This window comes from Choloepus didactylus (genome assembly GCF_015220235.1).
Source record: "Choloepus didactylus isolate mChoDid1 chromosome 26 unlocalized genomic scaffold, mChoDid1.pri SUPER_26_unloc2, whole genome shotgun sequence".
Taxonomy (NCBI): Eukaryota; Metazoa; Chordata; class Mammalia; order Pilosa; family Megalonychidae; genus Choloepus; species Choloepus didactylus.
Genome location: NW_023637615.1, coordinates 2,021,486 through 2,048,287, shown reverse-complemented (window position 1 = coordinate 2,048,287; position 26,802 = coordinate 2,021,486). Strand labels below are relative to the sequence as shown.

Here is a 26,802-nt window from a genome sequence, read left to right as displayed (position 1 = left end):
ATGTTGCATACAAGAGACTCATCTTAGACACAGGGACACAAAGAAATTGAAAGTGAAAGGATGGAAAAAATATTTCATGCAAGCAACAGCCAAAAGAAAGCAGGTGTAGCAATATTGATCTCAGATAAAATAGACTTTAAATGCAGGGATGTTTTGAGAGACAAAGAAGGCCAATACATACTAATAAAAGGGTCAATTCAACAAGAAGAAATAACAATCATAAATGTCTATGCACCCAATCAAGGTGCCACAAAATACATGAGAGAAACACTGGCAAAACTAAAGGAAGCAATTGATGTTTCCACAATAATTGTGGGAGACTTCAACACATCACTCTCTCCTATAGATAGATCAACCAGACAGAGGACCAATAAGGAAATTGAAAACCTAAACAATCTGAAAAATGAATTAGATTTAACAGACATATACAGAACAGCACATCCCAAATCACCAGGATATACATACTTCTCTAGTGCTCACGGAACTTTCTCCAGAATAGATCATATGTTAGGACATAAAACAAGCCTCAATAAATTTAAAAAGATTGAAATTATTCAAAGCACATTCTCTGACCACAATGGAACACAATTGGAAGTCAATAACCATCAGAGACATAGAAAATTCACAAACACCTGGAGGTTAAACAACACACTCCTAAACAATCAGTGGGTTAAAGAATAAATTGCAAGAGAAATTGCTAAATATATAGAGATGAATGAAAATGAGAACAAAACATACCAAAACTTATGGGATGCAGCAAAAGCAGTGCTGAGGGGGAAATTTATAGCACTAAACGCATATATTAAAAATGAAGAAAGAGCCAAAATCAAAGAACTAATGGATCATCTGCAGAAGCTAGAAAATGAACAGCAAACCAATCCTAAACCAAGTAGAAGGAAAGAAATAACAAGGATTAAAGCAGAAATAAATGACATAGAGAACAAAAAAACAATAGAGAGGATAAATATCACCAAAAGTTGGTTGTTTGAGAAGATCAACAAGATTGACAAGCCCCTAGCTAGACTGACAAAATCAAAATGAGAGAACACCCATATAAACAAAATAATGAATGAAAAAGGTGACAAAACTGCAGATCCTGAAGAAATTTAAAAAATTATAAAAGGATACTATCAACAACAATATGGCAACAAACTGGATAATGTAGAGGAAATGGACAACTTCCTGGAAACATATGAACAACCTAGACTGCCCAGAGAAGAAATAGAAGACCACAATCAACCCATCACAAGCAAAGAGATCCAATGAGTCATCAAAAATCTTCCCACAAATAAATGCCCAGGGCCAGGTGGCTTCACAGGGGAATTCTACCAAACTTTCCAGAAAGAACTGACACCAATCTTACTCAAACTCTTTCAAAACATTGAAGAAAATGGAATACTACCTAACTCATTTTATGAAGCTAACATCAATCTAATACCAAAACCAGGCAAAGATGCTACAAAAAAGGAAAACTTCCGGCCAATCTCCCTAATGAATATAGATGCAAAAATCCTCAACAAAATACTTGCAAATCGAATCCAAAGACACATTAAAAAAAATCATACACCATGACCAAGTGGGGTTCATTCCAGGCATGCAAGGATGGTTCAACATAAGAAAAACAATCAATGTATTACAACACATTAAAAACTCAAAAGGGAGAAATCAAATGATCATCTCAATAGATGCTGAAAAAGCATTTGACAAAATCCAACATCCGTTTTTGCTAAAAACACTTCAAAAGGTAGGAATTGAAGGAAACTTCCTCAATATGATAAAGAGCATATATGAAAGACCCACAGCCAGCATTGTACTCAATGCTGAGGGACTGAAAGCCTTCCCTCTAAGATCAGGAACAAGACAAGGATGCCCACTGTCACCACTGTTATTCAACATTGTGCTGGAAGTGCTAGCCAGGGCAATCCGGCAAGACGAAAAATAAAAGGCATCCAAATTGGAAAAGAAGAAGTAAAACTGTCATTGTTTGCAGATGATATGATCTTATATCTGGAAAACCCTGAGAAATCGACGATACAGCTACTAGAGCTAATCAACAAATTTAGCAAAGTAGCAGGATACAAGATTAATGCACATAAGTCAGTAATGTTTCTATATGCTAGAAATGAACAAACTGAAGAGATACTCAAGAAAAAGATACCATTTTCAATAGCAACTAAAAAAATCAAGTACCTAGGAATAAACTTAACCAAAGATGTAAAAGACCTATACAAAGAAAACTACGTAACTCTACTAAAAGAAATAGAAGGGGACCTTAAAAGATGGAAAAATATTCCATGTTCATGGATAGGAAGGCTAAATGTTATTAAGATGTCAATTCTACCCAAACTCATCTACAGATTCAATGCAATCCCAATCAAAATTCCAACAACCTACTTTGCAGACTTGGAAAAGCTAGTTATCAAATTTATTTGGAAAGGGAAGTTGCCTCGAATTGCTAAAGACACTCTAAAAAAGAAAAATAAAGTGGGAGGACTTACACTCCCTGACTTTGAAGCTTATTATAAAGCCACAGTTGTCAAAACAGCATGGTACTGGCACAAAGATAGACATATAGATCAATGGAATCGAATTGAGAATTCGGAGATAGACCCCTAGATCTATGGCCGACTGATCTTTGATAAGGCCCCCAAAGTCACTGAACTGAGTCATAATGGTCTTTTCAACAAATGGGGCTGGGAGAGTTGGATATCCATATCCAAAAGAATGAAAGAGGACCCCTACCTCACACCCTACACAAAAATTAGCTCAAAATGGATAAAAGATCTCAATATTAAAGAAAGTACCATAAAACTCCTAGAAGATAATGTAGGAAAACATCTTCAAGACCTTGTATTAGGTGGCCACTTCCTAGACTTTACACCCAAAGCACAAGCAACAAAAGAAAAAATAGTAAATGGGAACTCCTCAAACTTAGAAGTTTCTGCACCTCAAAGGAATTTCTCAAAAGGTAAAGAGGCAGCCAACTCAATGGGAAAAAATTTTTGGAAACCATGTATCTGACAAAAGACTGATATCTTGCATATATAAAGAAATCCTACAACTCAATGTCAATAGTACAGACAACCCAATTATAAAATGGGCAAAAGATATGAAAAGACAGTTCTCTGAAGAGGAAATACAAATGGCCAAGAAACACATGAAAAAATGTTCAGCTTTACTAGCTATTAGAGAGATGCAAATTAAGACCACAATGAGATACCATCTCACACCGATTAGAGTGGCTGCCATTAAACAAACAGGAAACTACAAATACTAGAGAGGATGTGGAGAAATTGGAACTCTTATTCATTGTTGGTGGGACTGTATAATGGTTCAGCCACTCTGGAAGTCAGTCTGGCAGTTCCTTAGAAAACTAGATGTAGAGCTACCATTCGATCCAGCGATTGCACTTCTCGGTATATACCCGGAAGATCAGAAAGCAGTGACACGAACAGATATCCACACGCCAATGTTCATAGCAGCATCATTCACAATTGCCAAGAGATGGAAACAACCCAAATGTCCTTCAACAGATGAGCGGATAAATAAAATGTGGTATATACACACAATGGAATACTACACGGCAGTAAGAAGGAACAATCTCGTGATACATATGACAACATGGATGATCCTTGAGGACATAATGCTGAGTGAAATAAGCCAGGCACAAAACGAGAAATATTATATGCTACCACTAATGTGAACTTTGAAAAATGTAAAACAAATGGTTTATAATGTAGAATGTAGGGGAACTAGCGATAGAGAGCAATTAAGGAAGGGGGAACAATAATCAAAGAAGTACAGATAAGCTATTTAATATTCTGGGGATGCCCAGGAATGACTATGGTCTGTTAATTTCTGATGGATATAGTAGGAACAAGTTCACAGAAATGTTGCTATATTATGTAACTTTCTTGGGTTAAAGTAGGAACAGGTTGGAAGTAAAGCAGTTATCTTAGGTTAGTTGTCTTTTTCTTACTCCCTTGTTATGGTCTCTTTGAAATGTTCTTTTATTGTTGTTTTTTTTTTGTTTTTTGTTTTGTTTTTTTTCCATACAGTTGATTTAAAAAAGAAAAAAAAAAAAGTTAAAAAAAAAAGGGGAAAAAAAATATGTAGTGCCCCCGTGAGGAGCCTGCGGAGAATGCAGGGGTATTTACCTACCCCACCTCGATGATTGCTAACATAACCACAGACGTAGGGGACTGGTGGTTTGATGGGTTGAGCCCTCTACCATAGGTTTTACCCTTGGGAAGACAGTTGCTGTAAAGGAGAGGCTAGGTCTGCCTATAGTTGTGCCTAAGAGTCTCCTCCTGAATGCCTCTTTGTTGCTCAGATGTGGCCCTCTCTCTCTAGCTAAGCCAACTCGAAAGGTGAAATCACTGCTCTCCCCACTACGTGGGATCAGACACCCAGGGGAGTGAATCTCCCTGGCAACGTGGAATATGACTCCCGGGGAGGAATGTAGACCTGGCATCGTGGGACGGAGAACATCTTCTTGACCAAAAGCGGGACGTGAAAGGAAATGAAATAAGCTTGAGTGGCAGAGAGATTCCAAAAGGAGCCGAGAGGTCACTCTGGTGGGCACTCTTATGCACAATTTAGATAACCCTTTTTTGGTTCTAAAGAATTGGGGTAGCTGGTGGTGGATACCTGAAACTATCAAACTACAACCCAGAACCCATGAATCTCGAAGACAATTGTATAAAAATGTAGCTTATGAGGGGTGACAATGTGATTGGGAAAGCCATAAGGACCACACTCCACTTTGTCTAGTTTATGGATGGATGAGTAGAAAAATAGGGGAAGGAAACAAATAGACAAAGGTACCCAGTGTTCTTTTTTACTTTAATTGTTTTCATTTTAATTATTATTCTTTTTATTTTTGTGTGTGTGCTAATGAACGTGTCAGGGATTGATTTAGGTGATGAATGTACAACTGTGTAATGGTACTGTGAACAATTGAATGTATGATTTGTTTTGTATGACTGCATGGTATGTGAATATATCTCAATAAAATGAAGATTAAAAAAAAATGGGATACTACCTAACACATTTTATGACACTGACATCATTCTAATATGAAAACCAGGCAAAGGTGCCATGAAGACAAAAACTACAGGACCATCTCCCTAAATACAGATGCAAAATTTCTCAAAAAATACTTGCAAATTGAATCCAAAGACATATTAAAAAATCATAAACCATGACCAAGTGGGGTTCATTCCAGGCATGCAGGGATGTTTCAACATAAGAAAACCAATGTATTACAGCAGACTAACAAATCAAAAGAGAAAAATCAAATGATTATCTCAATAGATGCTGAAAAAGATTTGTCAAAATCAAACATCCCTTTTTGATAAAAAACAATTCAAAAGGTAAGAATTGAAGGAAACATCCTCAACAGGATAAAGATCATATATGAAAAACCCATAGCCAGCATAGCACTCAATGGTATGAGATTGAAATCCTTCTCTCTAAGATCAGGAATGAGATAAGGATGCCAGCTATCACCATTGTTATTCAATGTTGAGCTAAAAGTGGTAGCCATGGCAGTCTTGCAAGACAAAAAATTAAAAGGCATCCAAATTGGAAAGGAAGATATAAAACTCTCATTATTTTCACATGATATGATCTATATCTGGAAAACCTTGAGGAATCAATGATACCACTAAAATAGTGAATAAACAAAGTTACCAAAGTAGCAGGATACAAGATTAATGCACATAAGTCAGTAATGTTTCTATATGCTAGAAATGAACAAAGTAAAGAGACACTTAAGAAAAAGATAACATTTACAATAGCAAATAAAAAAATCAAGTACCTAGTTATAAACTTAACCAAAGTTGTAAAAGACCTAAACAAAGGAAACTACATAACTCTACTAAAAGAAATAGAAAGGGAACTTAAATATGGAAAAAAAATATTCCATGTTCATGGATAAGAAAGCTAAATGTCATTAAGATATCAATTCTACACAAACTCATCTACAGAGTCAATGCAATCCCAATCAAAACTCCAACAACCTACTTGGCAGACTTGGAAAAGCTAGTTATCAAATTTATTTGGAAAGGGAAGATGCCATGAATTGCTAAAGACACTCTAAAAAAGAAAAACAAAGTGGGAGGACATACAATCCCTGACTTTGAAGCTTATTATAAAGCCACAGTAGTGAAAACAGCATGGTACTGGCACAAAGGTAGATAAACTGATGAATGGAATTGAACTGAGAATTTGGATATAGACCCCCAGATCTACAGCTGACTGAACTTTAATAAGGCCCCCAAAGTCACTGAACAGATATTTTCAACAAATGTGGCTGGGAGATTTGGATATCCATATCCAAAAGAATGAAAGCTGACAACTACCTCACACCCAACACAAAAATTAACTCAAAGTGGATCAAAGACCTCAATATAAAAGACAATACCATAAAATTCCTAGAAGGTAATGTAGGGAAATATCTTCAAGACTTGTATGAGGTGGCCACTTGCTAGACCTTACACCCAAAGCACAAGCAACCAAAAAAAAAAAAAAAAAAAAAAAAAAAAAAAAGGCAAGTGGGAACTCCTAAAGCTTAGAAGTTTCTGTACCTCAAAGGATTTTGTCAAAAAGGTGAAGAGGCAGCCAACTCAATGGGAAAAAATTTTTGGAAAACATGTATCTGACAAAAGACTGATATCTTGCATATATAAAGAAATCCTACAACTCAATGACAATAGTACAGACAGCCCAATTATAAAATGGGCAAAAGAAATGAAAAGATATTTTTCTGAAGAGGAAATACAAATAACCAAGAAACACATGAAAAAATGTTCAGCTTCACTAGCTATTAGAGAGATGCAAATTAAGACCACAATGAGATACCAATTAGAATGGTTGCCATTAAACAAACAGGAAGCTACAAATGTTGCAGAGGATGTGGAGAAATTGGAACTCTTAATCATTGTTGGTGGGACTGTATAATGGTTCATCCACTCTAGAAGTCAGTCTGACATTTCCATAGAAAATTAGATATAGAGTTGTCCTTTGTTCCAGCAATTGCCCTTCTTGGTGTATACCCAGAAGACCTGAAATCAGTGACATGAACAGAAATCTGCATGGTAACATTCATAGCAGCATTCACAATTGCCAAGAAATGGAAACAACCCAAATGTCCTTCAACAGATAAGTAGATAAAGAAAATGTGGTATATACACACATGGCGGTATACTACACAGCAGTAAGAAGGAACAATGTCATGAAACATATGACAACATGGATGAACCTTGAAGATGTAATGCTGAGTGAAATAAGCCAGGCACAAAAAAAAGAAATATTAATTGCTACCACTAATGTGAACATTGAAAATTGTACAATAAATGGTTTTTAATGTAGAATGTAGGGGAACTAGTGATAGAGAGCAATTAATGAAGGGGGAATGATTACCCAGTAAGGACAGATAAGCTATTGTGGGTAAATTTAACATTCTGTGAATGCCCAGGAACAACTATGGTATGTTTATTTCTGGCATGTATGGTAGGAACAATTTCACAGAAATGTTGCTATATTAGGGTATTTTCTTGGAATAGAGTAGGAACCTGCTGGAAGTAAGGTACTTATTTTAGTTCAGTTATCTTTTTCTTACTCCCTTGTTATGGACTGTTTGAAATGTTTTTTATTGTATTTTTTGAATTTTTTGATTTAGTTAACAGTTAAATTTTTTAAAAAAGTAGTTATCTAAAAAAAAAAACAAAAACAATGAAAAAAATATACAGAATCCCCCTGAGGAGCCGGTGGAAAATGCAGGGGTGTTGGGCTTCCCCACCTCAATGATGACTGATTTGCTGCCAGACCTAGGGGACCAGTGGTTTGATAGGTTAAGCCCTCTACCTTGGGACTTGCCCTTGGGAAGACTGTTGCTGTCAAGGAGAGCTTAGTTCTGCCTATAATTCTACCTAAGGATCTACCCCTGAATGCTCTTTGTTGCTCAGATATGGCCCTCTCTCTCCCTGGCTAAGCTAGCCTGGCAGGTAAAATCACTGCCCTCTCCCCTATGTGGGATTTGATGCCCAGGGAGTAAATTTCCCAGGCAACATGGAATATGACTCCCAGGGAGGAATATAGACCCAGCATCATGGGGTGGAGAACATCTACTTGACCAAAAGGGGGATGTGAAAAGAAATGAAATAAGCTTCAGTGGCAGAGAGATTCCAAAAGGACCTGAGAGGTCACTCTGTTGGACATTCTTATGCACAATATAGGCAACCATTTTTAGGTTTTAATGAAATGGAATAGTTAGCAGTAAATACCTGAAGCTATCAAGCAACAACCCAGAACCCTTGAATCTTGAAGAGAATTATATAAAAATGTAGCTTATGAGGGGTGACAATGTGATTGGGAAAGTCATATGGATCACACTCCCCTTTCTCCAGTGTGTGGATAGATGAGCAGAAACGTCGGGGCAAAAAGTTACCCAGTGCTTTTTCCTTTGTTTTTTTTTTTTTTTTTTTTTCACTTTGGCTTTCATTCTTGTTATTTGTGTGTGTGTGGTAATGCAAATGTTTGAGGATAGATTTTGGTGATGAATGCACAGATATGTGATGGGACTGTGAACAACTGAATGTTCATTTTGTATGATTGCATGGTATGTGAATATATCTTAATAAACTTGAATTAAAAAATAAAGAACAAGAAAAATTGCTAAATATATAGAGATGAATGAAAATGAGGACACAGCATATCAAAACCTATGGGATGCAGCAAAAACAGTACTGAGGAGGAAATTTAAAGTTCTAAATGCATACATTAAAAAGGAAGAAAGCTAAAATTGAAGAACTACTAGGGCAACTGAAGAAGTTAGAAAGCAAAAAGCAAACTAATTCTAAACTAACTAGAATAAAAGAAATAACAAGGATTAAAGCAGAAATAAATGACAGAGAGAATCAAAAAAAAATAGAGAGAATAAATAAAACCAAAAGATTTTCTTCCATATCAACAAATTTGACAAGCCTCTAGCTAGACTGACAAAATCCAGAAGAAAGGAGACCCAAATAAACAAATAATGAATGAGAGAGGTGACATTACTGCAGATCAAAATGAAACAAAAAAAGAACATTTATAAGGATACTATGAACATCTGTATGCCAACAAACTAGATAATGTAGAGGAAATGGGCAATTTCCTGGAAACACATGAACAACCCAGACTGATGAGAGAAGAAATCAAAGACCTCAACTAACCAATCACAAGCAATGTGATCCAATCAGTTTTCAAAAAGCTTACCACAAATAAATGCCCTGGATCAAATGGCTTCAGAGGTGAATTCTGCCACACTTTCTAAAAAGAACTGACACCAATCTTACTTAAACTCTTTCAAAACTTTGAGGAAAATGGAACATTACCTAACACATTTTATGAAACTAACATCAATCTAATACCAAAACCAGGTAAAGATGCTAGAAGAAAGGAAAACTACTACCTAATCTCCCTAATGAATATAGATGCAAAAATTCTCAACAAAATACTTGCAAATCAAATCTAAAGACACTTTAAAAAAATCATGCACCATGACCAAGTGGTGTTCATTCCAGGCATGCAAGGATGGTTCAACATAAGAAAATCAATGCATTACAATGCATTAACAAATGAAAAGGGAAAAATCAAATGATCATGTCAATAGATGCTGAAAAAGCATTGGACAAAACCCGATGTCTCTTCTAGATAAAAAACACTTCAAATGGTAGGAATTGAAGGAAACTTCCTCAATATGATAAGGAGTGTATATGTAAAACCCACAGCCAGCATAGTACTCAATGGCAAGAGATGGAAAGACTTCTCTCTGAGATCAGGAATGATGCTCAGGGGCCAATATCACCACTGTTATTGTTTTGATAGAAGTGCTAGCCAGGGCAGTCCAGCAAGACAAAGAAATAAAAGTCATCCAAATTGGAAAGGAAGAAGTAAACTGTCATTATTTGCAGATGATATGATCTTATATATGGAAAACCCTAAGAAATTGAGTACAGAGCTTCTAGAGCTAATAAACAAATTTAGCAAATTAGAAGAATACAAGATTAGTGCACAAAAGTCAGTAATGGTCCTGTACACTAGAAATGACCAAACTGAAGGGTCACTCAAGAAAAAGATAACATTTTCAATAGCAACTAAAAAAAAAACAAGTTCCTAAGAATAAACTTAACCAAAGATGTAAAAGACCTATACAAAGAAAACTACATAACTCTACTAAAAGAAATAGAAAGGGACCTGAAAAGATGGAAAATATTCCATGTTCATGGATAGGAAGGCTAAATGTCATTAAGATGTCAATTCTACCCAAACTCATTTACAGATTAAATGCAATCCCTATCAAAATTCCAACAACCCACTTTGTAGACTTGGAGAAGCTAGTTATCACATTTATCTGGAGGGGGAAGATGCCTCAAATTGCTAAAACTATACTCTAAAATAAAAATGAAATGGTAGGTCATACACTTCCTGACTTTGGGGCTTATTATAAAGCCACAGCAGTGAAGACAACATGGTACTGGCACAAAGATAGATATATTGATCACTGGAATTCAATTGAGAATTCAGAGATAAACCTCTGGATGTACAGCCAACTGATCTTTGATAAGTTCCCCAAAACCACTGAACTGCGACATAAGTGTCTTTTCAAAAATAGTGCTCAGAGAGCTAGATATCCTTTTCCAAAAGAGTGAGAGAGGATCCTTACCTCAGACCTTATACAAAAATTAACTCAAAATGGATTAAAGACCTCAACATAAAAGACAATATGCTAAAACTCTTAGAAGTTAATTCAGGGAAACATCTTCAGGACCTTGTATTATGTCACTTCCTAGACCTTACACCAAAGCACAAGCAACAAAAGAAAAATATATATATAAATGCAAACTCCTCATACTTAAAATCTTCTGTACCTCAAAGGAATTTGTCAAAAAGGTGAAGAGGCAGCCAACTCAATCAGAAAAAAATATTTGGAAACCATGTTTCAGAAAAAAGACTGTATCTTGCATATATAAAGAAATCCTACAACTCAATGACTATAGTACAGAGAGCCCATTTATAAAATAGGTAAAAGATATGAAAAGAAAGTTCTCTGAAGAGGAAATACAAATGGCCAAAACCACATGAAAAAATGTTCAGATTCACTAGATATTAAGGAAATGCAAATTAGTACCAAAATGAGATACCGTCTCAACAAAATTAGAGTGGCTGCCATTAAACAAATATGTAACTACAAATGCTGTAGATAATGTGGAGAGACTGGAACTCTTATTCGTTGTTAGTGGAACTGTATAATGGTACAGCCACTCTGGAAGACAGTCTGGCTGTGCCTTATAAGACTGGATATACAGTTACCCTTCAATACAGCAATTTCACTTCTTGGAATACATCTGGAATATCTCAAAGCAGAGACATGAACAGATATCTGCATGCCAATGTTCCTAGCAGCAATAATCACAATTGCCAAGAGATGGAAACAACCCAAATATCCTTCAACAGATGAATGGATAAATAAAATGTGGTGCATTCACACAATGGAATACTATATGGCTGTAAGAAGGAATGATGTCATAAAACATATGACAACATGGGTGAACCTTGAAGACACAATGCTGAGCAAAATAAGCCAGGCAGAAAAAGGGAAATTATATTTCATCACTAATGTGAACACTGAAAAATGTAAAATAAATGGTTTATAATGTAGAGTGTAGGGGACATAGGATATATATCAATTAGTGAAAGGCAGATGATAATCTAATAAGAACAGATAAGTTATTGTGGGTAAATTTAACTTTCTGGGAAGCCTCAGGAATGACTATGGTTTGTTAATTTCTGATAGGTATGGTAGGAACAAGTTCACATAAATTTAGTTACCTTAGGTTATCTGTTATCCTTATTTGTTTCCTGGGTTATAGTCTGAATATTTTCTTGAAGTAGAATAAGAATAGGTTGGAAGTAATTCTAGGATAGTTGTTATTCTAGAATATCTGTTTTATCTTATTCCTTTGTTTTGGTTTTGTAATTCTAGGATATTTGTTATTCTAGGATATTTTTTCTCTAATTCCTTTGTTTTGGTTTTGTTTTAAATGGTTTTTCATCTTTTTTAATTTTTTGAGAAAGTTAATTTAAAAAAGAAACAATGAAAAAATATATGCAGGGCCTCCCTGAGGAGCTGGTGGAAAAGGCAGAGGCATTGGGCTTCCTCATCTAGATAGCTGCTGATGTTATCATGAACATTCAGGATTGGCATGTTGATGTGCCAAACTCTCTATCATGGGACTTGCCTTTAAAAATCCTGTTACTGCAAATGAGAAGTTAGGCCTACTTATAATTTTGCCTAAGCTTCCCCCCTGATTTCCTCTTTGTTGCTCAGATGCTGCCCACTGTCTCTCTAACTAAGCCACCTTAGCAAATGGTCTCACTGCCCTCCCCACTATGTGGGACTGAACTCTGAGGGTGTAAATCTCCCTAGAAATGCAGGATTTGACTCCCAGGGATGGACCTGGACCTGGCATCATGGGATTTAGAACATCTTCTTGAACAAAAGGGGGATGTGAAATGAAATAGAATAAAGCTTCAGTGGCTGAGAGAATTCAAATGGAGTTGAGAGGTCTCTCTGGTGGACATTCTTACACACTATCTAGATAACACTTTTTAGGTTTTAATGTATTGGAATATCTAGAAGTACATACCTGAAACTATCAAACCCCAATCCAGTGGCCTTTATTCTTGAAGATGATTTATGACAATGTAGCTTACAAGGGGTTACAGAATGATTTTGAAAACTTTGTGGATCACACTCCTTTTATCCAGTATATGGATAGATGAGTAGAAAATAGGGGGAAAAACTAAAGGAAATAAAGGAGGGGGGATGATTTGGGTGCTCTTTTTTCACTGTTTCTTAATTTTTATTATCACTTTTTCTGGTACAAGGAAAATGTTGAAAAAATAGATCAGGGTGATCAATGCACAACTATATGATGGTAATGTGGTCAATTGATTGTATATTTTGGATGACTGTATGGTGTGTGAATTAATCTTAATAAAAAATTAAACAGAGATACAACAATGTTCTTAGAGCTAATTAACAAATTCAACAAAGTGGCTGGGTACAAGATCAACATGCAGAAATCAGTAGCATTTTTATACACTAGTAATGAACAATGTGAATAGGAAATCAAGAAAAGAATTCTATTTACAGTAGCAACTAAAAGAATCACATAATTGAGAATAAATCTAACCAAAGATGTAAAGAACTTATACACAGAAAACTACAAAGTATTGCTAAAAGTAATCAAATGAGACAAAAATCAATGGAAGGACATTCCACATTCATGGATTAGAAGACTAAATATTTTTAAGATGTCAACTCTACCCAAAATGTATTACAGATTCAATGTCGTTCCAGTCCAAATTCCAACAGGCTTCTTTGCAGAGATGGAGAAGCCACTCATCAAATTTCTATGGAAGGGTAAGTCACCCTGAATAGTCAAAACCACCTTGGAAAAGAGGAAGGGATTTGGAGGACTCAACCTTTCCAATCTTAAAAATTATTACAGGTCCTCACCTGCTACATGGGGAGCAGCAGAGCATGTGTGTGCTGCTGTTGCATCTCTGCCTCCCCAGGAACCTGACAGGTGCTTGCTTCTCCCCTGTCAGGTGATGAGGCCAGCAGCTATGGTGAGGTGGCAGATGAGGGGAAGGGCAGCAGAAGATGAGCCAGGCTCCCCTTTCAGAGGCTGGAGATCTCTGGCTCTGTGGGGGTCACCATTGGGCAGGGGGCTGGGGCCATGGCATCATTGTGGACCAAGTACAGGGCAACATCTCCACTGGTCTCTTGCTCTACTTGGTGATGTCCATCTGCATAGTGTTCCTCAATAAATGGCTCTATGTCCACCATGGCTTCCCCAAGAGGAGCCCCACCTTCATGCACCTTGTGGTCACCTGGCTGGGCTTGTACATCTGCCTGAAGCTGGACAGATTTGCTTCCCAAAGTCTGTTGCCCTCTAAGAACTCTTCCTGGCTTCTGTGGCTTCATGGGCTTCATCAACCTCTCTCTGTGGAACAGCACCCCAGGAATCTATCAGCTGGTCAAGGCCATGTCCACTAATTGTAGCTTTCCAGACACTCTGTTCCACTGGACTACAGCTCACATGGGTTAGGAACCACATGGAATGAATCACAAGTATGCTCCATTGCAGCTGCTATACTAGCAGGCATTGATGTTACTGTCCATACTTCTGGTTTCTGTGCCCTTCTTCAAGCCTGTGTTTTGAGAAGGAGGAATATTTGACCCCTGGTGAGACTTTACTTTGCTTAAGATGTTGCTATGTGGGGTAATAGCTGTCTTGGTGAATTCATCAATTTACTCTATCATTGGGAATATTTTACTAGCTATCTACAAGTTGTTTAGAACAGTTAATTTCTGCATTACTCTTTTTTGGAGGATGTGTTTTATCAGTGATCTACTATCAATTAGCCATGTCTTGACATTTTATGTACTTTATTATGCATTCTTGCATCTATCCATTTTAAACTCAGTGAACAGGAAGGAAGTAAAAGTAAATTGGAGCAATATCCTTACTTGGGATTTTCTGGAGGAAAGAAAGTTGCCCCAAGAAGGTAAAAAATGTTAAATGTGCAAACTACTTTCAAAGACACAAATATATTTATAGTGCAAAACTCAAATGATGGCTTGCAAGAAGTAACACATGGAAATTTTATTCATAGATGTAACTTTCTTTTTTAGAGTACCTTTAAAAACAGTTCTCTAAAACAAAAATTGTTCATGCTTCTTTTCAAAGGTGATTGTTATGAAGTTTAGAGGATGGATTGTTTATACTATATCAAGTACATGAAAATTAATGTTTTAAAACAATGATAAAAAAGTAGGTGAATGCAATAGTGTTGACACAAAAGAGAATTTTAGTATAGTGGGGAAAGGATGTAAAAGAGAAGAGATTAAAGTATGTTTTTCTAATTAATTGGAACAGAACAGGTTAATATGCAACAAAATATTAACATGATTAAATTCAATAAGGTAAAGTAGAATGTAATGTAAAATAGAAAAAGTGAGGAATGCAAGTTAATAAGCAAAAGAAAAAAAATCATTCTTTTATCCTCAAAATATTCCCATTCATTTTCATGAAGATATTCCAAAATCAAACTTGGTAAGCCATCAGACAATTTAAATATAATGTAAAATATATGATTTGAAGCTGTCATGTTGCCCCTAGGAAATAATATCCTTAAGAGATCAGAGCCAATAAGGCATAGCATATGTAGGAATCATCTATGTTTACCAATCCCTCCACCACATTTTTAAATATTGAATTCATTTTGGGGGGATGATTTTAATAAAATTTTACAAGAAAATAAACAATCTATGTTATAGGTTCCTCCAAAATTTGACCTGTTCTATTGTGTCCTTAAGCCATGTAGAATGAATTCATTTGTGAAAATTAATTGAATTCAGACTAATTACTTACCAACAAATAATTGTGCCATTACTAGATCAATTGAATTAAGTGTGTTGTTCTATGGAAGATCAAAGAGTCACTTATAGAAAAGTCAGTTAGACATTGCAATAAAATTTGACATAACATGAAAATAATATTTAATATGTAGATTTCAATGAATTGGCTAGACTGCACTAAGGTTAGAAGTAATGGGAATACCTAAAGACAAAATTTCCTTTTCTTGACTAAATATATCTGAAAACACAGAGTACCAGAGTGCGCTGCATGGTTTCCAATGGATTGCTTGCTCTGTCAAAAGATGAATTGACTGCTAAAACCCGAACTTTATTCCCACTCTCTCCAAAATTGCCCATTGTTTCAAAACTGAAGCAAGTCCCATGTTTGCTAGCATGTGGGTGACTTCTTAAACTTGTAGGAAGAAAATACTTAAATCCAAATGTGATGCTAAAGTTCTGTTTCCTTATTTTCAAGCCTCTTTTAGCAGATATGTTCCTTAAAAATCATTTACCCTTCCTGTTAAGAAAAACCTCCCAGAGAATTTTGTGCTCCTCTGGCATCCTTGTTCCTGAGGCTGTAGATGAGTTGGTAGAGGATGGAGTGAGGATGGTGTATAAGGAAGATACAGCCTTGTCTTACTCAGGAGTGTGGAAAGAGTAAGGCAGCACATACATATACATGGTGGCCATATAGAAGAGGAAGACAATTACCCTGCGTGAGGAGGTGACCTCCATCTTCTGCCTCTCCTCCACCTCATTCATCCTGTAAACAGTGTAGAAAATCCTTGTGTACAGGACACATGTGAGAGAAAATGATAAGGTGCATAATGAAGCAGCAGACATACATAGACACCTCATAAGCCAATGTGTCTTTATAGAAGACCTTCAGAAGTATAGGAACCTTGCAGAAGAAGTGACTGACTACTTGAGACATAGAAGGGGAGCATTATGGGGACCATGGTGAGCAAGAAATCATCTATAGCATCTCCCAGACAGGCTGCCACCACAATCAATTAGCAGACCCTGTGGCTTATGAGGCAAGTGCAGAGGGTTGCAGATGGCCAGCTAGCATCATAGCATGTAAGTCCTAATAGGAAGAACTCAGCCCCTGACAATTCAGTTAGAGGAAGTGCTGGACAGTACAACCTCCCAAGGAAATGGTGTGCTGGCACACTAACCCAGCATCTTGGCACAATGGTATGAATGTAAAGGATGTCCATGAGAGAGATTTGGCTATGCAGGAATATGGGGGTGAGGGCATAGAAATCCACTTGGATAGGAATGATCCTGATGGTGTTGCTATTGAAGGAGATCAGAATTATGAGAATGATGAAGATAAAAAGGTTCCAGAAGAAGCAGGTGTTTCTTAGCAAGTCAAAATGGACAAAGTAAGCATATCTGAAATAACCGTCCCACTCCATAACTCTGAACATAAAAGAGAATTGGTATTATGGGGGGGTTGGAAAAAAAATGCCCCAGAAAAACACATTCATAAATTTACTCAATTCCTACAGTGTGAATCCATTGTATGTAGGACTTTATATGAGGTTATTCAGGTTAAGAAAGTGTGACCCACCTCAATCAGATTGGCCTTAATCCTATTATTGGAATTCTTTATAAGTAGAATGAAGTTCAGATGAATAGGAAAAAAGTGACAGGAAGCAAGAGGCTGGACAGCATCATAATCCAGAAGAGAAGGGACAGACCAAGCCATGCTGCAATGTGCTAGAGGAGCCAAAGATTATGAGCAACAACCCCCAAGATGCCACAGTCTTTGGGGAGAAAGCATCAACTTGAAGGCATTTTCATTTGGACTTCTATTAGTCTCAAAACCACAAGTTAACAAATTCTCATTGTTTATCCTGATGCATTTTATGGTATTTGCTTGAGGAGATAGGAAAATAAAACATGTAAGTTTAGGACTAAAGAAAATTATTGGGTTTGCTGAAAGATTTATGATGTGATCATAGGCATATAATCATCCAAAAAGTAATCATGTCTCATATAATTCCCTTCTTTTAAACTCTCCCTTGGGTTGATTTTAGTTCATGGGTTGCTTTAAGAAATTAATCTTACTTTTAAGCCCTAAGCACCACTCACATTCATAAAACTCATAATGTTCAATTTCCTGGAAGAACAGCCCAAGCAGGATTCTCTTGTGTCATATTACACCATCATCCCATGTTGTATGATATGCTTGACTTGTTGAGTATTATTTCTTAGAGTTTATAAACAATTTTATGTCCTTTCATTCTTTGACATTAAAATATTTTTAACATGAACTCTTATGTCAGCAAAAACTTACACTAAGGACAATATACATAAAGTCATAAGAACAGAACCAGGCTGATTGATTTGTGATGGGGTGATGGGTATGTATGGTGTGCCGGTTTGAGTGTATTGTGTCCCCCAAATGCCATTATCTTTGTAGTCTTGTGTGGGGCAGAAGTTTTGGTGTTGGTTAGATTTGCTTGGAGTGTGCCCCACCCAGCTGTGGGAGATAATTTTGATGAGATGTTCCCATGGAGGCATGGCCCCACCCATTCGGGGTGGGCCTTGATTGGTGGAGCTATATAAATGAGCTGACTCAAAGAGAGAAGAGAGAGTGCAGCTGGGAGTGATGTTTTGAAGGCGAGCAAGCTTGCTAGAGAGGAACGTCCTGGGAGAAAGCCGTTTTGAGGCCGGAGCTTTGGAGCAGATGCCAGCTGCCTTCCTAGCTAACAGAGGTTTTCCGGAGGCCATTGGCCATCCTCCAGTGAGGGTACCCAATTGCTGATGTGTTACCTTGGACGCTTTGTGGCCTTAAGACTGTAATTGTGTAGTGAAATAAACCCCCATTTTATAAAAGCTTATCCATCTCTGGTGTTTTGCATTCTGCAGCATTAGCAAACTAGAACATATGGGAAGAATGGGCCAAACTTATCCTGTTGGATTTCCATGGGCCTCTAGTTCTCACATATGGGGTCATTTGGAAAAACCACTTGTGAACAAGGCAGGGTAACATTTTACATAACTCACAGATGATACTGGGTCATTTGTACATTTGTAAAAATTGAGTGCTTAACATATTTATTAGGTGTTGGATTTTTGAAAGTATTGATCTCATGCTAGAGAATTAACCATTAGAGCTCTGAGCTCTGAGAAACAATCCAATAAGTACTAGCAAGAAAACAACCAAGAGAAAAATAGTGTTTAGAGTCAAGTAACATTTATTTTCTTTCATTTAGGAAAAAAATGGAAAACATGCTACTAAATAACATGATTAAGTGAGAAAGGATAATTGATTAATAAATAATAAAAGTAAAAAAGGAGTGAAAAAATGTGTACATATTTAAATAAATCTAGAGGATATTTTCTCCCCATAGACTTTAGTCTTTAAGCCCAAAGTTATATTAGGCATTTAAATTTAACTAGTTAAATGATATTTTACCATTCTTATCAACATGTAATAATTTGAATGAGCACCTTCTATTGGAATACTATGGACCCACTCTCTCCAATATGGTAGCCATAAGATGGATATTCATCACCTGAAAAGTAGGTAGACTAAATTGAATTGTCCTATATTTCAGTTTGCTAAAGCTGCTGTAATGCAATATACGAAAAATGGGTTGGCTTTTTCAATGGGGATTTATTAGATTACAAATTTACAATTCTAAGACCATGAATACGTTAAAAAGAAAGCATCAATAGGAAGATACTTTCTCTGATAATATGTGGTTGACATCTGGTGTTCCTTTGTCTCATGGGAAGGCACATGATGACATCTGCTGGTCCTTCTCTCCTGGACTCTGGTTTCAATGGCTTTTTCTCTTAGCCACAGTGCATCCTTGCTTATTTCTCCTGGGGCATTTCTTTCTTAGCTCTCTGAGCTTTTAATGTCTTTTAGCCTCTTCACAGAGGAATCCAGTAAAAGATGTATCTATAGTTATGTAAAACAATTTTGACAGATTTTTTACTGAGGAGAAATTAATTACATTCTTATGTATTTTTCAGCTTTCTCATTCTGAACATATTACTTAATTTACCACAGTGCTTTTCACCATCTGTTTTCTTGATGAATCTTTGTTCACACTGTGATTAATCACATGAAAAATTAAAAGAAAGCATTTAGCATCAATCCATGCTATGAATACAGAGGGAAAAGCCCACCAGCCCTGCCCCTCGCTAGTTTTTTTAATTTTTCATTTTATTGAGATATATTCACATAACATGCAGTCATACAAAACAAATTGTACATTCAATTGTTTGCAGTACCATTACATAGTTGTACATTCATCACCTAAACCAACCCCTGACACCTTCATTAGCACACACACAAAAATAACAAGAATAATAATTAGTGAAAAAGAGCAATTAAAGTAAAAAAGAACACTGGGTACCTTTCTCTGTTTGTTTCCTTCCCCTATTTTTCTACTAATCCATCCATAAACTAGGCAAAGGGGAGTGTGGTCCTTATGGCTTTCCCAATCCCATTGTCACCCAATATAAGCTACATTTTTATACAAGTGTCTTCGAGATTCATGGGTTCTGGGTTGTAGTTTGATAATTTCAGGTATCTATCACCAGCTACCCCAATTCTTTAGAACCTAAAAAGGGTTGTCTAAACTGTGCGTAAGAATGCCCACCAGAGTGAAATCTCAGCTCCTTTTGGAATCTCTCCACCACTGAAGCTTATTTCATTTCCTTTCACATCCCCCTTTTGGTCAAGAAGATGTTCTCTATCCCATGATGCTGGGTCTACATTCCTACCCAGGAGTCATATTCCACATTGCCAGGGAGATTCACTCCCTTGGGTGTCTGATCCCACATAGGGGGGAGGGCATTGATTTCACCTTTCAAGTTGCCTTAAGTAGAGAGAGAGGGCCACATCTGAACAACAAAGAGGCATTCAGGAGGAGGCTCTTAGGCACAATTTTAGGGAGGCCTAGCCTCTCCTTTGCAGCACCAGTCTTCCCAAGGGTAAATCCTGTGGTAGAGGGCTCAACGCATCAAGCCACCAGTCCGCTATGTCTGTGGTCATGTTAGCAAACATCAAGGTGGGGTAGGCCAGTAGCCCTGCATTCTCCACAGGCTCCTCAAGGGGGCTCTAGATATTTCTTTCATTGTTTTTTTTTAACTTTTTTTTAAATCAAGTGTAAGAAAAATAAAAAAATAAAAAAAAATAATTAAAAGATACAATAAAAGAACATTTCAAAGAGACCATAACAAGGGAGTAAGAAAAAGACAACTAACCTAAGATAACTACTTTACTTCCAACATGTTCCTACTCTACCCCAAGAAAGTAATCTAATATAGCAACATTTCTGTCAAATTGTTCCTACTATACCCATCAGAAATTCACAGACCATAGTCGTTCCTGGGCATTCCCAGAACACTAAATTTACCCATGATCACTTATCTGTTCTTGGATTATTGTTCCCCCTTCCTTAATTGCTCTCTATTGCTAGTTCCCCTACATTCTACACTATAAACCATTTGTTTTACAATTTTCAAAGTTCACATTATTGGTAGCATATAATATTTCTCTTTTTGTGCCTGGCTTATTTCGCTCAGCATTATGTCTTCAAGGTTCATCCATGTTGTCATATGCTTCACGAGACCATTCCTTCCTACTATCGTGTAGTATCCCATTGTGTGTATATACCACATTTTATTTATCCCCTTATCTGTTGAAGGACATTTGGGTTGTTTCCAACTCTTGACAATTGTGAATAATGCTGCTATGAACATTGGCATGCAGATATCTGTTGGTGTCACTGCTTTCCAATCTTCCGGCTATATACCAAGAAGTGCAATCACTGGATCGAATGGTAACTCTGTATCTAGTTTTCTAAGGAACTGCCAGACTGACTTCCAGAGTGGCTGAACCATTATACAGCCCCACCAACAATGAATAAGAGTTCCAATTTCTCCACATCCCCTCCAGCATTTGTAGTTTCCTGTTTGTTTAATGGCAGCTATTCTAATTGGTGTGAGATGGTATCACATTGTGGTCTTAATTTGCATCTCTCTAATAGCTAGTGAAGCTGAACATTTTTTCTGTGTTTCTTGGTCATTTGTATTTCCTCTTCAGAGAAATGTCTTTTCATATCTTTTGCCCATTTTGTAATTGGGCTGTCTGTACTATTGCCATTGAGTTGTACGATTTCTTTATATATGCAAGATATCAGTCTTTTGTCAGATACATGGTTTCCAAAAAATTTTCCCATTGAGTTGGCTGCCTCTTTACCTTTTTGAGAAATTCCTTTGAGGTACAGAAACTTCTAAGCTTGAAGAGATCCGATTTATCTGTTTTTTCTTTTGTTGCTCATGCTTTGGGTGTAAAGGTTAGGAAGTGGCGACATAACACAAGGTCTTGAAGACGTTTTCCTACATTACCTTCTAGGAGTTTTATGGTACTTTCTTTTATATTGAGATCTTTGGTCCATTCTGAGTTAATTTTTGTGTAGGGTGTGAGGTAGGGGTCCTCTTTCATTCTTTTGGATATGGATATCCAACTCTCCCAGCCCCATTTGTTGAAAAGACCATTATGACTCAGTTCAGTGACTTTGGGGGCCTTATCAAAGATCAGTCAGCCATAGATCTGGGGGTCTATCTCTGAATTCTCAATAAGATTCCATTGATCTATATGTCTATCTTTGTGCCAGTACCATGCTGTTTTGACAACTGTGGCTTTATAATAAGCTTCAAAGTCAGGAGTGTAAGTCCTCCCACTTTATTTTTCTTTTTTACAGTGTCTTTAGTAATTCGAGGCATATTCCCTTTCCAAATAAATTTGGTAACTAGCTTTTCCAAGTCTGCAAAGTAGGTTGTTGGAATTTTCATTGGGATTGCATTGAATCTGTAGATGAGTTTGGGTAGAATTGACATCTTAATGACATTTAGCCATCCTATCCATGAACACGGAATATTTTTCCATCTTTTGAGGTCCTCTTCTATTTCTTTTAGTAGAGTTATGTAGTTTTCTTTGTATAGGTCTCTCACATCTTTGGTTAAGTTTATTCCTAGGTACTTGATTTTTTAGTTGCTATTGAAAACGGTATCTTTTTCTTGAATGTCTCTTCAGTTTGTTCATTTCTAGCATATAGAAACTTTACTGATTTATGTGCATTAATCTTGTATTCCAATACTTTGCTAAATTTGTTTATTAGCTCTAGTACTTGTGTCATCAGTTTCTCAGGGTTTTCCAGATATAACATCATATCATCTGCAAACAATGACAGTTTTACTTCTTTTCCAATTTGGATGCCTTTTATTTCCTTGTCTTGCTGGATTGCCCTAGCTAGCACTTCCAGAACAATGTTGAATAACAGTGGTGAGAGCAGGCATCCTTGTCTTTTTCCTGATCTTAGAGGGAAGGCTTTCAGTCTCTCAACATTGAGTACTATGCTGGCTGTGGGTTTTTCACATATGCTCTTTATCATACTGAAGAAATTTCCTTCAATTCCTACCTTTTGAAGTGTTTTTATCAAAAACGGATGTTGGATTTTGTCAAATGTTTTTTCAGCATCTACTGAGATGATCATTTGATTATTCCCTTTGGAATTGTTAATGTGTTGTAACACATTGTTTTTCTTATGTTGAAGCATCCTTGTATGCCTGGAATGAACCCCACTTGGTCATGGTTTATGATTTTTTTAATGTGTCTTTGGATTCAATTTGCAGGTATTTTGTTGAGGATTTTTGCATCTATATTCATTAGGGAGATTGGCCAGTAGTTTTCCTTTTTTGTAGCATCTTTGTCTGGTTTTGGTATAGATTGATGTTAGCTTCATAAAATGAGTTAGGTAGTGTTCCATTTTCTTCAATGTTTTGAAAGATTTTGAGTATGATTGGTGTCAGTTCTTTCTGGAAAGCTTGGTAAAATTCCCCTGTGAAGCCATCTGGCCCTGGGCATTTATTTGTGGGAAGATTTTAGATGACTGATTGGATCTCTTTGCTTGTGATGGGTTGACTGAGGTCTTCTATTTCTTCTCTGGTCAGTCTAGGTTGTTCAGATGTTTCCAGGTAATGGTCCATTTCCTCTACATTATCCAGTTTGTTGCCATACAGTTCATAGTATCCTCTTATAATTTTTTTTTAATTTCCTTGGGATCTGCAGTAATGTCACCTTTCTCATTCATTATTTTGTTTATATGGGTCTTCTCTCGTTTTGATTTTGTCAGTCTAGCTAGGGGCTTGTCAATCTTGTTGATCTTCTCAAAGAACCAATTTTTGGTGATATTTATCCTCTCTATTGTTTTTTTGTTCTCTATGTCATTTATTTCTGCTTTAATCCTTGTTATTTCTTTTCTTCTAGTTGGTTTAGAATTGGCTTGCTGTTTTGTTTCTAGCTTTTTCAGTTGATCCATTAGTTCTTTGACTTCGGCTCTTTCTTCTTTTTTAATATATGCATTTAGTGCTATAAATTTCCCCATTAGTACTGCTTTTGCTGCATCCCATATGTTTTGGTGTGTTGTGTTCTCATTTTCATTCGTCTCTATATATTTAGCAATTTCTCTTGCTATTTCTTCTTTAACCCACTGATTGTTTTGGAGTGTGTTGTTTAACCTCCAGGTATTTGTGAATTTTCTATTTCTCTGATGGTTATTGACTTCTAATTGTATTCCATTGTGGTCAGAAAATGTGCTTTGAATAATTTCAATCTTTTTAAATTTATTGAGCCTTGTTTTATGTCCCAGCATATGATCTATTCTGGAGAAAGTTCCATGAGCACTAGAGAAGAATGTGTATCCTGATGATTTGAGATGTAATGTTGTATATATGTCTGTTAAATCTAATTCATTTATCAGATTGTTTAGGTTTTCAATTTCCTTATTGGTCTTCTGTCTGTTTGTTCTATCTATAGGAGAGAGTGATGTGTTGAAGTCTCCCACAATTATTGTGGAAACATCAATTGTTTCCTTCAGCTTTGCCAGTGTTTCTCATGTATTTTGTGGAAACTTGATTGGGTGCATAAAGAATTATGATTGTTATTTCTTCTTGTTGAATTGCCCCTTTTATTAGTATGTAGTGGCCTTCTTTATCTCTCAAAATATCCCTGCATTTAAAGTCTATTTTATCTGAGATTAATATTCCTACACCTCCTTTCTTTTGGCTGTAGCTTGCATGAAATACTTTTTTCAATCCTTTCAATTTCAATTTCTTTGTGTCTCTGTGTCTAAGATGAGTCTCTTGTATGCAACATATTGATGGTTCTTTTTTTTAAATCCATTCTGCAAATCTATATCTTTTAATTGGGGAGTTTAATCCATTTACATTCAACATTATAACTGTGAAGGCATTTCTTGAATCAGCCATCTTATCCTCTGGGTTATGTTTGTCATATAGATCCCCCCCCCCGCCTCTATTAATATCCTTTAATGAACCGATACTGAATCTCTTTAGTACTGAACCTTTCTCCAAGTCTCTCTCTCCTTTCTTTGTTTCTCTGTCTGTAGGGCTCCCTTATTATCTCCAGTAGGGCAGGTCTCTTGTTAGCAAATTCTCAGCATTTGTTTTTCTGTGAAAAATTTAAGCTCTCCCTCAAATTTGAAGGAGAGTTTTGCTGGATAAAGTATTCTTGGTTGGAAATTTTTCTCACTCAGAATTTTAAATATATCATGCCACTGCCTTCTTGCCTCCATGGTGGCTGCTGAGTAGTCACTACTTACTCTTATACTGTTTCCTTTGTATGTGGTGAATTGCTTTTCTCTTGCTGCTTTCAGAACTTGCTCCTTCTCTTCTGTGTTTGACAGTGTGATCAGAATATGTCTTGGAGTGGGTTTATTTGGATTTATTCTATTTGTAGTTCACTGGGCATTTATGATTTGTGTATTTATGGTGTTTAGAAGATTTGGGAAGTTTTCCACAATTTCTTTGAATACTCTTCCTAGACCTTTACCCTGTGTCTTCCCCTTCTGGAACACCATTGAGTCTTATATTTGGACGTTTTATATTATCTGTCATATCCCTGAGGTCCATTTTGATTTTTTCAATTTTTTCCCCATTCTTTCTTTTGTGCTTACATTTTCCATTCTGTCATCTTCCAGGTCACTGATTCATTGTTCAACTTCCTCTAGTCTTGTACTATGAGTATCCAGAATCTTTTTAATTTGGTCAAGAGTTTCTTTAATTTCCATAAGATCACCTATTTTTTTATTTAGTCTTGCAATGTCTTCTTTATGCTCTTCCAGAGTCTTCTTGATGTCCTTTGTATCCCATACTATGGTCTCATTGTTCATCTTTAGTTCTTTGTTGAGTTGCTCTAGGTACTGTGTCTCTTCTGATCTTTTGATTTGAGTGCTTGGGCTTGGGTTATCCATATCATCTGGTTTTTTTATATGCTTTATAATTTTCTGTTGTTTTTGGCCTCGTGGCATTTGTTGAACTTGATAGGGTTCTTTAAGTGTTTGTAGACCAATTGAAGTCCTTATCTCTAATTTATCAGATCTTCAGCTTTGTGGAGTAGACTTTCTCTAACTAACCAACAGGTGGTGTCCACGAGCCACCTGTTCTCCGCAAACCAGTTCTCTCCTGCTTTGCCTTTGTGGTGAGTGGAGGAGTGAGTCTTGTGGGGTCCAATTGGTGTACCAAGCTTGCATGTGTAGTTGTTGTTTCCTGCCCTGTATATGGAGCATGTGACTGGGCGCTCAGGGAGGGGTGATGGCTCTAACAATCAAATCTCCCTGGTGTTCCTGGAGTTTTAAAGCTGCTGCAATAGTCTAATCCTTCAGTTCAGTCCTGCCACAGTTTGTCTCTGGCACTGACCCACCCAGAAGTCCTTGGTATTGGCGTATGGCTCCTGAGACTTGCAAGTGGGTCCGTCTTCCAGGCCATGCACCCCCTGGTCCTCTGTTGAGGGATTACTGTGCAATGTCACAGGTGAGTGCCATCCCCCCAGGGTGGTTCTGGGCTGTTGGACTGTGTAGGGAGGCTCCCAGTCTGCTGAAATGATGGCTGAATGGGGCTTTGTTAATTCACACTGCTCCACCTACCCAACTCTGAGACAAGCTGAGGGTGCAGGGAAGACTAATGTTCACACACAGTTTTGTGGTGTTTATGTGTTATTTGAAGCACTTCCATCACACTGGCTTGTCTGGGGCAGCTCTGGGCTATGGGGCTGGTGATGTGCAGGAGTGTTTCCTGTCCACCAAGATGATGGCTGTGAGCAGACACCCCCTTTTTCTTGAGAAGTTGTGGTTTTTAGTGAATTTTCTCAGCCAGTGGATTATTGCCTTCTGTCTCAGAGCTCTCTTAGTTCTGTTCTTGTCTTGATCTGCCCAAATTGCACGTCTTTGAGGCTTCCTGTATTGGGCTTCTTAGAGTAATTGTTTTAGAAA

General features: G+C 36.9%; 1 pseudogene; it reads left to right on the top strand.

Moving 5' to 3' along the window:
* The first annotated feature begins 13,717 nt into the window (after positions 1 to 13,717).
* LOC119525772 lies at positions 13,718 to 14,629 on the top strand (annotated as a pseudogene).
* The last annotated feature ends 12,173 nt before the right edge of the window (positions 14,630 to 26,802 follow it).